The following is an 18,305-nucleotide window of genomic DNA, read 5'->3' as shown; positions in this document are numbered from 1 at the left end:
AAGTGAAATAATCTGTCTGTAAACAATTGTAGGAAAAATGACTTGTGTCATGCACAAAGTTGATGTCCTAACCGACTTGCCAAAACTATAGTTTGTTAACAAGAAATTTGTGGAGTGGTAGAAAAACTAGTTTTAATGACTCCAACCTAAGTGTATGTGAACTTCCGACTTCAACTGTATTTATTAGACTTTTTTTAAATGGCTTGTGTGTGGAAGCAAGGAGATGCTAAATGTGTTTATGTTAATTAAATGGTAAATTACCATGAGACCGACCGTTATTTGCTTGACAATCACCAGCCGGCAAAATTTTGTGACCGCCACAGCCCTAATCCTATGGGCATGTTACAGAGTCATTGTAGACACCGACCACACACCCTTTGGCAGCCTCCTCGACAGGGTTCAGAGGTACAACATTCCAAAAGAACAACTCCGACATTCCATCATTCCACAGGAGGAGGCCTACGGAAACAGCAGCGGAGCATTGTGTACACGCATTCCAGCAGATCTCCCCCGTAGACAATAACCCTGTGTCTGTCAGCTGCTCAGCTCTGCATCAAAACACAGCACACAAATGAAGGGAGGGGCTCAAATTAACATGTGGAGGTTAGAGGAAGACAGGAAAGGAGTGAACCCATGACGTCAGCGGTAGAGAGAGGGGCGAGAGTTTTTTGTGCCTCCTTTACTACAGCAAAACAGAGCAGTTACAGGAACTGCAGGGCTGTGGAGAGAGAGATGGCATCACGATGCACCCGAAATGGCACCCTTTTTCCTATATAGTGCACTAGTTTTAACTAGAGCCCGCATAGAACCCGCCAAGAAATCGCAATTTCTCTCTCTCCTCAATTTTGAGAATAGAAACCATCTCAAGATGGCTCTCCTCCTGGAGAAAATGATTCCTCAGCCAGTCAGCAGTCAGCCAAGAGACTTCTCTATTCACTGTGAGCCTCATAACTTCGAGGTGTGTGTGTGTTTATGCACACTGAGTATACCAAACATTAGGAAAATCTTCCCAATACTGAGTTGCACCCCCCCATCGGGGCATGGACTCAACCCACAGGGATGCTGGCCCATGTTGACTCCAATGCTTCCCACAGTTGTGTCAAGTTGGCTGGATGTCCTTTGAGTGGTGGATTATTCTTGATACACACGGGAAATGGTTGACCGTGAAAAATCAAGCAGCGTTGTAGTTCTTGACACAAACCAGCGCGCCTGGCACCTACTACCATACCCCGTTCAAATGCACTTAAATGCTTATGTCTTACCCACTCACCGTCTGAATGGCACACATACACAATCCACATCGCAAGGCTTAAAAATCCTTCTTTAACTTGTCTCCTCCCCTTCATCTACACAGATTGGAGTGGATTTAACATGTGACATCAATAAGGGATCAGTGTCAGCAGTTGATGTTACTCTTCAATAACACAGACCCGAAAGCAAATCAGGGGGAGAAACATAGGAAATATTCTTACAATAGCTTTCACCTGGATTCACCTGGTCAATCTATGTAATGGAAAGAGCAGGTGTTTTTAATGTTTTGTATAGTCAGTGTGTGTGTGTGTGTGTGTGTGTGCGCACTTTGCGTGTATTAGAGAGAGAAAGAGAGAAAGCACGTGTGTGTGTGTTGCAAATGCAAGTGTGTTTGCTGCCATGTGTTTGGGTTGTGCGCGTTCGACAGTATGCGTGTGTGTGGAGACTTGTTTCAGCGGCCCGGGGCTACCTAAGGTGAGAGAGAGTTCAGATTCCCTCTGACACATCTGTCCCCGAGGACTGAGCAACGAGCCAATTGGCTTCCTACTGCCGGGTCCATTCCTCCTACTGACCTGACCCCTCCCCTTCACTCCGCGATTAAATTTCCCCTAAGTACAGATTAGTGATCAGCTCCCCTTCTTCCAATCTTAACTATTAGTGGATAAAACTTCATAGCAACTTTACAGCACTGCGCCTTTCACTACAAACAGCCTAGCCACTGGCCAACAACACATTAATTACAATATACTATGTACGTATCCAGACAAAGGACTTGCAGAAACAACAGTTTTAACATGACATGGTGGAACAGAGTAGGCCTTAGTCATTTTGACATTTGACATTTTAGTCATTTAGCATATGCTCTTATACATTTTCATACTTTTTTGTATTGGTCCCCCATGGGAATCGAACCCACAACCCTTGCATGCTCTACCAACTGAGCTACACGAGACATTAAACGATTAGTCATTAAACGATGAGAAATGGTATATCATTAACGAAGAAATCAGCCATTTAGACACATTAACACGGGAACAAGTGCCTTTCCACAGATATTGGAGCAGCTCCACATCTCTGTGGTGTGTTTTGTCTCACTGCCCTCTGGAGCCCGGCAGATCACACAGCAGCACCCAAACTCACAGACGGTGGAGCAGCAGATTCGCCCCGCGCGACACAATACTAAGCCACAGTCCACAGTGTTCACCTGGAACATGTTCTGCAGGCCACAACGAAGTGGAACTGGACCTTTCAGGTAGAAATATGTTATGTAGAACAAACATGCCTCTGACAGGTAGAATAGGGATTCATGTCATTTCTATCTAAAATGTCCCACAATGTTCGCCTATTGAACATGGCCCTGCTGTTCTGAAGGATGTCTTCATGTTAATGACCGTGTGGGGCATCATGTTTGATGTGACTTTCAGTCCTGTGGTGAGGACAGCATGAGCCTTTTCACACCAAACTACCAGACTACAACTCCCACAATGCCCTGCATTGCCAATGTGTCTGTTCACAGTGTCCAGTGCTAACCCAATGCAGTCATCTCTGAGTTGTCATTACATTTTTACAAGTCCTCTCTGTAGATTTGCTTTATGGTAGATGTGAAACAAACCACACAAAAAAAGCGGATTGTGACATTGAGACATTAAGCTAGACTAGTCTCGGTGCCTCTGCCCTAGGCCTTGCTGCATGACTCAGTGAGCTTTGGAGATCCCCATCAGCCTCAGGTAAACCAACTATAAAGACACATGCACAGCGTGGAGAGATAAAGTGGGATATAAATAAAACATTTGAAGAAAAAACAGCAAAGAAACAAATCCTCAACATCCCTGGGGTGTCTTCAAAGACAGAGACAGGGGAATTGTTCAGTTGGTCATAGCCGCGGGCATGTTGGTGCATCACTCTCTCTCGTTCTCCTCTATTGCTCTGCTCAGTCATTATTTTCTCTCGCTCCCTCCCTTGTGTTGTCGGTAAAGGCAGGGAGAGCCCAAGGGGTGATTGTGAAGCACATCCATGGTTTGATAAAGCCAGGAGGAGTGTAGTGGGTTATATCGCTGCAGATACAGTACTTGGCAATTGAAAACATTGAAAGTAGTTGATTTACCTCCAAATCTCCATCTAGCCCTTCCTGTCAGCTACATCGGTCAACTGTAGTATCTGCAAGTATAAGTAACTGCAAGTGTAGCTACCAGTGCACAATGAAAGGGATAGATCTCAAATACAGATGCTTGCATTTTTTTACACTAAATCTAAGGCAAAAGAGACAAGTCTATATGGATTCGGAGGTTTCATCAATCAACATCAACAATATAAAGATGACACTCATGCCAGTCCATCCTATCCTTCCAGAACAATAATGGGGTGTTACCAACCCAACACAAGGTGTGCATCCAAAATGGCACCCTATTCCCCAAGCCCTAACATCCCCTTAAGGCTCCCCATAGGGCTCTAGTCAAACGTAGTGCACTATGTAGGGATAGGGTGCCATTTCAGATGCACAAAGGTGGCAAGCCTACACAGGCCTAAATCATGGTTTTAAAGTCCTAAAGCAATGTGCATTGTCAATAAACCAACATATTTGGTTTTGTTAACGATTGTTCATCCTCTCTAAAGCAGCAGCAAATGACATCTACATTTTTCAAAATGTGAATTGTTTGGACATGCAACAGGCTATTGGCTAGTGATCTGTTCCTTCAAAATGAAAATCACAACTACAATATTTGTGGTATTATTCTTATTCTCGTTATATTGTAGTGTTATTACAGTATCATTTGTATTATTCATGCTTATATTATGAATATTCGGCTTTTTATTATTATCACTGAGCAGTTTAGATTTGATCATAGGCCTATCGTACTAGCCTACTTTACAAAAGCATAATCACCACCGCAAATAGAGAAAAGTAATAACAAAACATTTCCCCGGCAGCTATTGCACGCATAGGTCTACAATGAATCAATGAATGTCAGCTCTTGTCCTATATCAAACTGAAAGATTGACTTGGATTCAGCTGATGTGAGAAAGTGAAATAAATAGTTTCCCCTATCTGTCCTCTCTATCATGTGGACGCGGTCCTGAAATAATTACAGCGCTCTGAAATGTACTTGTTTTTTTTTTATGTCACACATTCAACGTCCCGACACCATTTTGAGCAGCACGAACCTTTACCAACTGCCGAAATGCTGCTGCTGCATGAGTAGGAAAAATGTATAGCCGGGACAAGAGGTCGGCAGCAATTCCTTTGCACTCACTCTCAGTCCCTGTCATGTTTTACAATGCATCCTTTAGATCCAAAGCCGTTGCTACCGCGATAAGGCTACATTGTTGCACACATCAAACCGCAATGCTACACACAAACACTATTGTCTTGTTTTCTTTGCCCTTGGATCTATGGCGTGCAACGTGTAGCCTAGTCTATCCATCTGTAATATTTTCAACCATGTATGACCATTACATATTTTATATATGCATAGCAAATCTATATATTTACATTCTCAGGACACATCTGTCTAAAATATTAGATTACGTTATAATATCAAACTCACCAAATGTCAAAGGGAATTTGTTATCGTGGAGCACCTTGCCTTTAATTCTATGCTGAGTTCGGTGTTGTCACTGTTTTCCCTTGATCAGTGCTGGCAGTTTTCTCCAAGGTTTACTTCGGTGGGTTCTCTAAGTAGCGTTTTGGTAACGTCGACATCCACACAAAGTGGGGGGATGGGAATATTGAGAGCGCAAAGGAGAGGTATCAGAGTGGCAGTAAAACCACCGAGTTTCTAAACCCAGAGGCGCAACATCGCGATACTTCCGGGAACGCTTGCGAAGCAGACCAAGCAGACCCGGCCGGTGTTTGGGGTTTGTGAAGTAATTTAGAGAAGTTATTTTCAAACTGACAAGCTTTCGTCAAAAACAACTTTATATTGAAGGAGAGCCTTGATTTGACTGTCTGCATATGCGCAGTTCAGCGCGAGACGACCGTTAGAGCGGATGACTGTTTATGCGCATGATCTTAGCTAGCCATCGTCGCCAGAACATCGCCTACAAGCGTTATCTATTGGAAAATCAGTTTCTGTCTTCATATTGTACTGTCTTGGGTAAAACCTTGCAAACACAATGGAAGGAACTTTTTCTTATAGGTGAATGTCAAACAGAGACCAATTCGGAAGTCTCGCTACCAGAGGAGGCTGGTGGGAGGAGCTATAGGAGGACGGGCTCATTGTAATGGCTGGAATGGAATAAATGTAAGGGTATCATCAAACATATGGAAACAACATGTTTGACTCCGTTCCATTTATTACATTCCATTTAATTATCAGGTAGAACTGAAAACCAGTAGGCTTCGGACCTCGTAGGCTAAGAGTTGAATACCTTTGCACTATAGAATGAGCATGACAATAGCAGGGAGGTTTTCCTATAAGAAATATTGGAGATTTGTCCCAGATGACTTTGCAAAACATACTTGGCATACCTGCCTTTTGAGCTCTGTTGTGTTTTCACCATTGCCGTGGCAATCATGAGTGATGGACATAATAGCACTATAATATGTTTTGTATGTGAATAACAAACAGTGGGAATCCCACTTTTTTTGATAGTTTGACTGAGTTTTATAGAATCAGACAAACATGGCAAGTCAACAGAAAACCAAATTCTAACCTGTTTTTTTATACCTTTATTTAACTAGGCAAGTCAGTTAGGAAAAAAATCTTAATTTCAATGACAGCCTAGGAACAGTGGGTTAACTGCCTTGCTCAGGGGCAGAACGACAGATTTTTGTGAGCTCAGGGATTCGATCTTGCAACCTTTTGGTTACCAGTCCAACGCTCTAACCACTAGGCTACCCTGCCGCCCCATTTATGCAACCAACCACATCCCAAATTCTGCTAGTACTTGCTTATTTCAACTAAAAAACAGATAAAGCATCACCTCACGGCACAACGCCTCTCCCCTATTTGACCTAGATAGTTTGTGTGTATGTATTGATATGTAGGCTGTGTGTGCCTTTAAAAAACACATTTGATGTAGTTCTGTCCTTGAGCTGTTCTTGTCTGTTAATGTTCTGTATTATGTCATGTTTTGTGTGGACCCCAGGAAGAGTAGCTGCTGCTTTTGCAACAGCTAATGGGGATCCTAATAAAATACCCCAAAATACCAAACTTAACAAAAACTCAAAAGCCTCAGCCCCAGAAAGCTACCAGGAGGTTAATTAAAGGGACAGAATTTAGGGCCAAGCTTTACAGTGGTAACGGAAGATAAACACACCAGACAAAGAATCTATTAAGTTACCTTGACTAGTTTGGTGTAAGGGTTTGATGTGAGGTGAGCTAGCAGCAGGTACAGTTGAAGTCAGAAGTTTACATACACTTAGGTTGTAGTCATTAAAACTCGTTTTACAAACACTACACAAATTTCTTGTGAACAAACTATAGTTTTGGCAAGTCGGTTAGGACATCTACTTTGTGCATGACAAGTCATTTTTCCAACAATTGTTTACAGACAGATAATTTCACATACAATTCACTGTATCACAATTCCAATGGGTCAGAAGTTTACATACACTAAGTTGACTGTGCCTTTAAACAAATTGGAAAATTCCAGAAAATTATGTCGTGGCTTTAGACGCTTCTGATAGGCTAATTGACATCATTTGAGTCAACTGGAGGTGTACCTGTGGATGTATTTCAAGGCCTACCTTCAAACTCAGTGCCTCTTTGCTTGACATCATGGGAAAATCTAAATAAATCAGCCAAGACCTCAGAAAACAATTGTTGACCTCCACAAGTCTGGTTCATTCTTGGGCGCTATTTCCAAATGCCTGAAGGTACCACGTTCATCTGTACAAACAATAGTATGCAAGTATAAACACCATGGGACCACGCAGCCGTCATACCGCTCAGGAAGGAGGCGCGTTCTGTCTCCTAGAGATGAATGTACTTTGGTGCGAAAAGTGCAAATCAATCCCAGAACAACAGCAAAGGACCTTGTGAAGATGCTGGAGGAAACGGGTACAAAAGTATCTATATCCACAGTAAAACGAGCCCTATATCGACATAACCTGAAAGGCCGCTCAGCAAGGAAGAAGCCACTGCTCCAAAACCGCCATAACAAAGCTAGACTACGGTTTGCAACTGCACATGGGGACAAAGATTGTACTTTTTGGAGAAATGTCCTCTGGTCTGATGAAACAAAAATAGAACTGTTTGGCCATAATGACCATCGTTATGTTTGGAGGAAAAAGGGGGATGCTTGCAAGCCGAAGAACACCATCCCAACCGTGAAGCACGGGGGTGGCAGAATCATGTTGAGGGTGTGCTCTGCTGCAGGAGGGACTGGTGCACTTCACAAAATAGATGGCATCATGAGGCAGGAAAATGATGTGGATATATTGAAGCAACATCTCAAGACATCAGTCAGGAAGTTAAAGCTTGGTCGCAAATGGGTCTTCCAAATGGAAATTTGAAAATTTGAAATTTGAAAATTTGTAGGCAGAACTGAAAAAACGTGTGCGAGCAAGGATGCCTACCAACCTGACTCAGTTACACCAGCTCTGTCAGGAGGAATGGGCCAAAATTCACCCAACTTATTGTGGGAAGCTTGTGGAAGGCTACCCGAAATGTTTGACCCAGGTTAAACAATTGAATGGCAATGCTACCAAATACTAATTGAGTGTATGTAAACTTCTGACCCAATGGAAATGTGATGAATGAAATAAAAGCTGAAATGAATCATTCTCTCTACTATTATTCTGACATTTCACATTCTTAAAATAAAGTGGTGATCCTAACTGACCTAAGGCAGGGAATTTTAACTAGGATTAAATGTCAGGAATTGTAAAAAAAATGAGTTGAAATGTATTTGGCTAAGGTGTATGTAAACTTCCAACTTCAACTGTAAGTGTTAATTTGCAGAGAGCACAGTCTTCTGAAATCTAATGACATTTGCAGACCCTGCAGTCTAATTCTGCTTTTATCACCACAAGTAATGTGATAGGCCTGTGCAGTTTACAGAATGACTTGACTTGAGCACTCTTTCCTAGAAGCCATATAATTGCTTGCTGTCATAATAATGTCATAATAGGTGACAGCTGATGTGGTATAATGTCAAATAGTTATTTTACAAGTTGGCTGGTGTTTTACCAAGCAAATTAGCTGAACCACACATTGGTTTGTGTCATCATGATTGTTGAGATAATTGTCAAGACACTAGCTGTCATGAATGTTATTGACATATGACATGCTTTATGTAGCCCCTTTGGACAGAGGGCTTTCCAAACAGCTAGAAGTCAGTGTTATTTCAGGCAGGCCAGGGGATTGGGTTAAAGAAGGCCTGTTATCTTAACAGGACAGGAAGTTGGTGGGCTGTGTCTAAAAACACTTACACTCTAAACATAGGGCTACTGTCACCAACATCTAGTACCATTGACCTCTGATTGAGTAATAGTCCCAGTATCCTACAATATCCTACAGAACACACTAGTAGAGAAATGCATTTGGTGGGCTATGATGAATGTTGAGGGACTGTCATGTTATGTAATTTAATGTCATGGAACTCAGTGGGTCACTGCTGACTTTGCTGACCATGATCGTTAATACAATAGTGTGTGGTAGGGGTAGGAATAGGACCATCTAGTGGCCACGGAGTGTACAGAGAGAATAAATAGAGTCCGGTTCAAGGTCAAACCCTGAGACAGGGGCTTCAGTTTGCTTTGGCAGGGTATGCTGACATACCATAGCTCAAGAACAAAAAATTTAAAAGTAGACTACAAAAATGTAGACTAAAATCATTCCAATCCCGATTAAATCGCTCGGAGAGAAGCTGTCAGCCTGCGCCCCTTTCTCTCACTTTAAGAAAGCAGAGCTCAGAGACAGTGCCAGACAGTTTGCTTTGCTGGTCAGGCGTGTATTGCTTAGAATTTGACGCAGATGCTAAGCTACAGGACTGTTTTGCTAGCACAGACTGGAATATGTTCCGGGATTCTTATGATGGCATTGAGGAGTACACCACATCAGTCACTGGCTTCATCAATAAGTGTCACGACTTCCGCTGAAGTCGGCTTCTCTCCTTGTTCGGGCGGCGTTCGGCGATCGACGTCACCGGCTTTCTAGCCATCGCCGCTCCATTTTTCATATGTCCATTTGTTTTGTCTTGTTCCATACACACCTGGTTTTCATTCCCCAATCAATCTACATGTATTTAGTCCTCTGTTCCTGTCACGCCTTGACCGTAGAGATCCTTTTATTCTCTATGTTTGTTTGGTCAGGGTGTGACTCGGGTGGGAAAGTCTATGCTTTCTGGTTCTTTGTTTTTGGCCCGGTATGATTCTCAATCAGGGACAGCTGTCTATCGTTGTCTCTGATTGGGAATCATACTTAGGCAGCCTTTTTTCCTTTTCTCATTTGTGGGTTGTTGTCTTCGTGTATGCATGTATAGCCTTACGGAGCTTCACGTTCGTTTTTGTTGTTTATTGTTTTGTTGGCGACATTAAAAAAATAAAGAAAAAATGTACACACCACACTGCACCTTGGTCCGGTCATTTTCAAGACGACGCTCGTGACAGAACATCCCACCACAAACGGACCAAGCAGCGTGGCCGGGAGGAGCAGACAGAGTGTCACGGTTTTCTAAATTAGAACCCAGAAGCAGACCAGGACAAGGAGAGTAGGACGAAGGTGAGTATTTATTTACAAGTTTAAACGTAGAGGTAGAATGATCCAGGTGGCGGAGCGGGCAGCGGAGGTGAGTTGATGGGAGTGAATAGGCAGATCCAAGGGAGTAACAGAAGCCACCGACGACCAGGCAGGGATGGGGTGAGTGTTCCGGGTGAATGACTGTAGACAGAACAAACGGAGGTAAGTTCAAGGCAAGCAAGACGTACAAAACAACAAAACAAACTCTATCAAACTGGAGGCTGATACGCTGGCACAACATACTGTTCATGGCTAACGATCCGGCAGGGAATGGATGTCAGGTCAGAGCTTATGAAGTGGAGGGGTGATGATCAAGACCAGGTGTGCAGATAGCTGATGGGATACAGGTGCGGGTAATCAGAGATCTCCCAACTAGCTACGTCTCCCGGCAACCAGACAGGGTGCGTTCCAGGACACCGGAAAAACACTCCAGGACAGAACACAGGCAAAAACAGACTCAGGAAGCGGGATTCGTGACAGTACCCCCCCTCCGACGAACGCCACCGGGCGGACTACCCGGAGCGCCAGGGTGGAGGCGGTAGAAGTCACGAAGCAGGTCAGCATCAAGGATCTGACGCCGAGGAATCCAACTCCTCTCCTCTGGGCCATATCCTTCCCAATCCACGAGATACTGGAACCCTCGACCCCGCCGTCTGGAGTCCATGATGCGGCACACCGTGTAGGCAGGACCACCTCCGATCATCCGAGGAGGAGGAGGACGAGGAGGAGGGGGCAACAGAGGACTGAGGAAAACCGGCTTGAGGCAGGAGACATGAAAGGTGGGGTGTACTCTAAGCGTTGCAGGCAACTTGAGTCGAACCACAACAGGATTAATGATTCTCTTCACCACAAACGGACCAATGAACTTCTGTGACAGTTTCTTCGACTCAGTCCGTAGAGGAAGGTCCCGTGTAGCCAACCAAACCTTATCTCCGACGGTATAAGCGGGGGCAGGAATACGGCGACGATTCGCCTGGATCTGATACCGGTCAGAAACTCTAAGGAGGGCCTTCCTGGCCCGATGCCAGGTCCGGTGGCAACGACAAATGTGGGCCTGGACAGAGGGAACCGAGAGATCCCTCTCCTGAGAAGGAAACAAGGGAGGTTGGTAGCCGTACAGGCACTGGAAGGGAGACATCCCAGTGGCAGATGAAGGGAGAGTATTATGGGCATACTCGACCCAGGGTAACTGAGAGGACCAAGAGGTGGGATCAGAGGAGACAAGGCAGCGCAGCGTGGACTCCATCTTCTGGTTGGCTCTCTCCGTCTGACCATTAGATTGGGGGTGAAATCCAGATGTGAGACTGACTGTAGCTCCAATGGCCAAACAGAAGGATCTCCAGACAGCAGAGGTAAACTGAGGACCACGGTCAGAAACAATGTCACTGGGCAACCCGTGGACCCTGAAAACCTCCCTAACAAGGATCTCGGACGTCTCAGTGGCAGATGGAAGCTTGGAGATGGGGACAAAGTGAGCGAACTTGCTGAATCTATCCACAATGGTCAGAATGACCGTGTTCCCAACAGAAGAGGGCAACCCCGTGACAAAGTCCAGGGCCAGATGCGACCAAGGTCGCCGGGGAATAGGTAGGGGGTGAAGAAGCCCAGAGCTGGGCCGATTGGTACTCTTATTCTGCGCACAAACAGGACAAGCGGCAACAAACCTCCGGGTATCTTCTCCCATGGCAGGCCACCAAAATCGTCTGCGCAGTAGCGCCATAGTCCGAGCAACGCCAGGGTGACAAGCTATCTTGCTGGCGTGGGACCACTGAAGGACAGCAGAACGGACCGACTCAGGCACGAACAACCGACCGGGTGGACCGTTACCGGGGCCGGGCTGCGTCCGAAGGGCTGCCATCACATCCTCCTCAATCCTCCATGTAACGGCTCCCACGACAAAGTTCTGGGGAAGAATCGTCTCAGTCTTGGCCCCACTCTCCTCCGTCTTGGAGAACATCCGGGACAAGGCGTCCGCCTTGCCGTTCTTCGACCCAGGTCGGAACGTCAGGGAAAAATTGAAGCGTCCAAAAAACAAAGCCCACCTGGCCTGACGGGAGTTGAGACGTCTAGCCGATTGCACGTAAGCCAGATTCTTGTGGTCAGTCCAGACCACAAACGGTTGCTCCGCTCCCTCCAACCAGTGGCGCCACTCCTCCAAGGCAAGCTTCACAGCGAGAAGCTCCCGGTTACCCACATCGTAGTTTCTCTCAGCTGGTGAAAGACGACAAGAGTAGAAGGCGCAGGGATGGAGTTTACCGTCAGTGGAGCTACGCTGGGACAGGATGGCGCCCACTCCCACATCAGACGCGTCCACCTCAACAACAAACTGACGGGAAGTGTCAGGTTGAGAGAGAATCGGGGCGTTGGTGAATCGGCTCTTCAAGTTCAGAAATGCTCGGTCTGCCTCAGGAGTCCAACAGAAAGTTCTGGTGCAAGACGTCAGGGCAGTTAAAGGGACGGCCACCCGGCTGTAATCACGGATAAACCTCCGATAGAAGTTCGCAAACCCCAGGAATCTCTGGAGCTGCAATCTCGTACCGGGCGGGGCCCAATCCCGAACCGCCCGAACCTTCTCTTGGTCCATCTTGATCTCACCCCTGGAGATGATGTACCCGAGGAAGGATGTAGTGTGGGCGTGAAAATCACACTTCTCTGCCTTCACAAACAGACGGTTCTCCAATAACCGCTGCAGGACCTGCTTGACATGCTGGATGTGGTTGGAAAGCTCCTTTGAGAAGATAAGGATGTCATCCAGGTAAACGAACACAAACAGACCGATCATATCCCTCAGCACGTCATTCACCAAACTTTGGAACACTGCTGGAGCGTTGGTAAGTCCAAACGGCATCACCTGGTACTCGAAATGTCCCATAGGTGTATTGAACCCAGTCAACCACTCGTCCCCCTCTCTGATCCGAACCAGATGATACGCATTGCGTAGATCAAGCTTCGTAAACACAGTAGCACCCTGTAAAGAGTCGAAAGCGGAGCTCATCAAGGGCAGGGGGTACTTGTTCTTAACCGTAATATCATTCAACCCCCGATAATCAATACACGGTCGAAGAGAGCCATCCTTCTTACTCACAAAAAAGAATCCAGCTCCCAGGGGTGATGACGAGGGACGAATGAGACCTGCAGCTAGAGACTCCTTTATGTAGGTCTCCAGGGCTTCCCGCTCAGGTCGAGAGATACTGTTGTCGTGGAAATGTCCTGTATTACTCAATAGAGAGAGAGAGAGAGCCAACCACACACAAGTCAGAGTTAAATTATATATTCCATCTTTAATATATATATACAAGCTTCACCAAAGCCCTTTAATGACTCTCAGATCAATTCAGTGTCTATAAATGAATTCTCTGAGAGTCCTTATGAAACAATTCTTAGTTTCATTTATAGCCAAGATACACCCCTCTCAACTTACAAAGAATCCTTTACCCGAAAGAGGAGTATCCTATCGCTAGACAGCATCAGCTATAAATCATCGTTCAGTTTGATCTCCCAAGACAAGGTTTAAATCTCATGCTTGATACTTCACTGTCTACCAAAACATTACCTCATCCAATGGCATATATCAATTGTCATTTCTAGATACTCCCAAACCTGGACAAACTCAAAATCAGACAGTGAGCCCCTTAGGTCAAATACTAGGTCAAGATAAGGGCAACCTCAGAGGGGACATACAATGGTTCCAAACACGGCCAAACTCCTTCCCCCTATGAGAAAAGTAAGGAGTGACTGGCGTACAGACATTGTATGAGATAACTAACTGGTTCCCCAATTAATAACTCCATCCCATGGTTTAGGAATAGTTACAAACAACGTTCCCATAAGAAACCAACGTTCCACTCTGTCCTCCTCCCCTTCTGATATTCTACTTAGTACCACATGGTTTAACAGATACATTGACTTATTAAGACAAGCCTGACCTCTCCCCTCTCTGGCCCCAAGTTACCAATCCCTAGCTCAGAAGATTCTAATGACAAGTATCTCACAAGCATATGATGAAAATAACATCTTATCTATCTATGTTACTTAGCTAAATCTGATTCTGCCACGACACTGTATAACCGTCCCTTGGGAAAGGCAGCTCCAGGGAACAGATTAATCGCACAATCATAAGGTCGGTGGGGAGGAAGTGACTGAGCCTTCTGCTTACTGAACACCTCACCCAACTCGTGATATGTTTCAGGAACCAGGGACAAATCAGGAGGAGCAGACTCACTGACCCGACTGGGGACAGCATGAGAACAGGCAGTCCTGAGGCAGTTAGCATGGCACTCAATGCTCCAACTAGTTACCTTTCCAGTCACCCAATCGAACGAGGGATTGTGTTCTCTCAGCCAGGGGTATCCAAGAACCAGAGGAACATGGGGGGAAGGCAAAATGAGGAAGGAGATAACCTCAGAATGATTCCCCGACAACAGCATCTTTACCGGTTCAGTCCTCATAGTGATCAGAGCCAGACTACTGCCGTTCAGAGTGGTAGCTTCAATGGCTTCCGGTAATTGCTCCTTGGAAAGCCCCAGCTGTTCCACTAAGTCGGCATCAATGAAGCTGCCATCGGCACCTGAATCGATGAAAGCGTTAATCGCTAAACTCTGATTCTTATTCATGAGGGTAGCAGGAAAACGAGGTCTGACAGGGCTCTTGAGAGGTTGAAACTGGCTCGCTAAAAGACCTCCCAAACTTAGCGAGCCGAGCAGTTTAACGGGCGCTGAGGACAAGCGGAGATGTAATGTCCCGAGCTACCACAGTAGAGGCAGCTGTTGGTCTCACGTCTACGTTGGCGCTCGTCCTTAGTTAACCCGTGCCGCCCCACTTGCATAGGTTCAGGATCTGGCGGCAGGACTCCTCCACTAATCCCGTGTGGGGAAACATGATTGACACGTTCTGGTCCACTTCCTGACCTGAATGGTAACCGAGTAGCTGATTGATTGGACGGGACCCACTGCTTCTCCCTCCTTCTCTCTCGGACTCTGTTATCCACCCGAATAGATAATGCGACCAAACTGTCCAGGTCACTAGGCTCTGGATAGGAGATCAGCTCATCCTTGAGTTGCTCCGACAACCCCTGGTAAAAAGCCGCTTGTAGTGACTCCTCATTCCACCCACTCTCCACAGCCAATGTCCGGAACTCAATCACAAAGTCTGCCACGCTACGAGCTTCTTGGCGAAGAGAGAACAAACGCTTAGCTGCGTCCTTACCTCGGACTGGATGGTCAAAAAGCTTTCTCATCTCTGCCGTGAACTCCTGGTATGACGCCATGCATCGAGAGCATCTTGACTGGTTGCATCACTGCCGGTACGGCAACTGCTCAGCCTCCAACCGCAAGGCACTACAGAGGGTAGTGCATACGGACCAGTACATCACTGGGGCCAAGCTGCCTGCCATCCAGGACCTCTATACTAGCCGGTGTCAGAGGAAGGCCCTGAAAATTGTCAACATACAGTTGAAGTCGGAAGTGTACATACACTTAGGTTGGAGTCATTAAAACTTGTTTTTAAACCACTCCACAAATTTCTTGTTAACAAACTATAGTTTTGGCAAGTCAGTTAGGACATCTACTTTGTGCATGACACAAGTCATTTTTCCAACAATTATTTACAGTGTCACGGCCGTCGAAAGAACTGGACCAAAGCGCAGCGTGGTGAGTGTACATTCACTGTATCACAATTCCAGTGGGTCAGAAGTTTACATACACTAAGTTGACTGTGCCTTTAAACAGCTTGGAAAATTACAGAAAATTATGTCATGGCTTTAGAAGCTTCTGATAGGCTAATTGACATCATTTGAGTCAATTGGAGGTGTAGCTGTGGATGTATTTCAAGGCCTACCTTCAAACTCAGTGCCTCTTTGCTTGACATCATAGGAAAATCAAAAGAAATCAGCCAAGACTTCAGAAAAAAAATTGTAGACCTCCACAAGTCTGGTTCATCCTTGGGAGCAATTTCAAAACGCCTGAAGGTACCACGTTCATTTGTACAAACAATAGTACGCAAGTATAAACACCATGGGACCACGCAGCCGTCATACCGCTCAGGAAGGATACGCGTTATATTTCCTAGAGATAAACGTACTTTGGTGCGAAAAGTGCAAATCAATCCAAGAACAACAGCAAAGGACCTTGTGAAGATGCTGGAGGAAACGGGTAGAGAAGTATCTATATCCACAGTAAAACGAGTCCTATATCGACATAACCTGAAAGGCCGCTCAGCAAGGAAGAAGCCACTGCTCCAAAACCGCCATAACAAAGCCAGACTACGGTGTGCAACTGTACATGGGGACAAAGATTGTACTTTTTGGAGAAATGTCCTCTGGTCTGATGAAACAAAAATAGAACTGTTTGGCCATAATGACCATCGTTATGTTTGGAGGAAAAAGGGGGACGCTCGCAAGCCGAAGAATACCATCCCAACCGTGAAGCACGGGGGTGGCAGCATCATGTGTAGGGGTGCTTTGCTGCAGGAGGGACTGGTGCACTTCACAAAATAGATGGCATCATGAGGTAGGAAAATGATGTGGATATATTGAAGCAACATCTCAAGACATCAGTCAGGAAGTTAAAGCTTGGACACAAATGGGTCTTCCAAATGGACAATTACCCCAATCATACTTACAACGTTGTGGCAAAATGGCTTAAGGACAACAAAGTCAAGGTATTGGAGTGGCCATCACAAAGCCCTGACCTCAATCCCATAGAAAATTTGTGAGCAGAACTGAAAAAGGGTGTGCAAGCAAGGAGGCCTCAGTTACACCAGCTCAGTCAGGAGGAATGGGCCAAAATTCACCCAACTTATTGTGGGAAGCTTGTGGAAGGCTACCCGAAACGTTTGACCCAAGTTTAACAATTTAAAGGCAATGCTACCAAATACTAATCGTGTGTATGTAAACTTCTGACCCACTGGGAATGTGATGAATGAAATAAAAGCTGAAATAAATCATTCTCTCTACTATTTTTCTGACATTTCACATTCTTAATACAAAGTGTGATCCTAACTGACCTAAGGCAGGGAATTTTTATTAGGATTACAAGACTGAGTTGAAATGTATTTGGCTAAGGTGTATGTAAACTAAGTAAGCAATTTGATTTGATATGTGCTTGTTTTTGCTGTTCTCCAAATAGCATTTTAGAGTTTTTAAATAGTGTAGGAATGTAATAAATGAGCTTCAACTTCCAGAATATTCCCTGCAGTAAATGAGCTTCAACTTCCCAAAATTCCCAGTTCCACCATGGCAGGGATGGACTATGTTATAAAGGCATTCGTTGTGAAATATTACAGTATGATTAGTAATAATGCATCTATAAATACCTAATGTATGTATACTTATATAAATACAGTTATTGATATTGTTTCGTACTTCTGTAAATACAGTTATTGATATTGTTTTGCAATTTCTAATTGTCTGTATCCAGATCATTCTAACCATCTCAAACTCAAACCCTCTATATAATGCACTGACCTGAGGCAGTGTCCATGATACAGGCAACAGAAATGAGGTCATCATTATACCTCCATGGGATTGGCTCACTTGGAGGGAATAGACAGTCTTCTAGTAAGGTTTAAAATAGAGCCAAGGTGATTCCCTACTGAATCAATCTGATACGCCTTAGCATTTCCACTGGGTTCACGTCATATAATTGGCATCATGACTTCTTTCTCAGCAGACCCACATTTCTGCTTGTGAAAATACTTGAACAGCTTTCATAATGATATTACAACAGTGACTCAAGAATACTCGGGTCACAAGTGCATCTGAGCTAAAACAGGAAGCAGAAACGGACTGGCCATAGGGCAGTTTGAGAAAATGCCAGATGGGCTGGTCAAACTTTAGCCCAGTGGTCTGGTCAAAAAAAAAGGTTCTCACCAGTGACCCAAAGAAACTGTAACAGTTATCTAATTCATGTAGGGATTAAGGTGTGTTAGTGTGGTATGCCTTTTTCACTACACACTATCAACATATGCAGTAGTCTAATAACCCTAGTTCCTAAAGGCAGAGGAGATGATACATAAAATATAAATAGAGGCAAAGCAGAGTAAATAGAGGAGGGAGAAGAGGAGGTGGAGGAGACAGGAAGTGAGAACATTCCAGTCCGAGAGGGAAGAAGTAGATGAGTCAGGAGAAAAGGTGTGGCCAATCCAGGCCCCCTAATCCCAAATTATCTAGTTCAGCCCCCGTCTCCGCCTCTCGCTCTCAGATTAGACGTGTGGGCCAGAAGCAAAATAAAGGCACCGTACGTCCCTCTGTCTCTCTGCAGACAGCTCCTCAACCAAGAACAAACTCTCAACATACGCAGAACAAACACTCCTGTCACAAACATATTATTTGGGGTGAGGAATTGTGTTGTGGACAGCTCACTGACCGTACCC

The 18,305-nt window shown here is 45.1% G+C and overlaps 1 protein-coding gene across 3 annotated transcripts in view; it reads right to left on the bottom strand.

Annotated features, from left to right (window-relative positions):
* Positions 1-5,230, bottom strand: part of LOC120031535 (protein FAM168A-like) — a 54,254-nt gene extending 49,024 nt beyond the window's left edge. Inside the window, exon 1 of one of the 3 annotated variants that reach the window (XM_038977332.1) lies at positions 4,797-5,230. The gene's annotated coding sequence lies outside the window, so the exon portion shown is untranslated. The remainder of the gene's footprint in view (positions 1-4,796) is intronic. The other 2 variants (XM_038977348.1, XM_038977341.1) reach the window with 2 other exon arrangements.
* Between the last annotated feature and the right edge of the window lie 13,075 nt (positions 5,231-18,305).

The sequence above is a fragment of the Salvelinus namaycush genome, chromosome 3, assembly GCF_016432855.1.
Source record: "Salvelinus namaycush isolate Seneca chromosome 3, SaNama_1.0, whole genome shotgun sequence".
In the NCBI taxonomy this organism is placed as follows: domain Eukaryota; kingdom Metazoa; phylum Chordata; class Actinopteri; order Salmoniformes; family Salmonidae; genus Salvelinus; species Salvelinus namaycush.
This window is presented reverse-complemented; position numbering and strand designations above follow the sequence as displayed.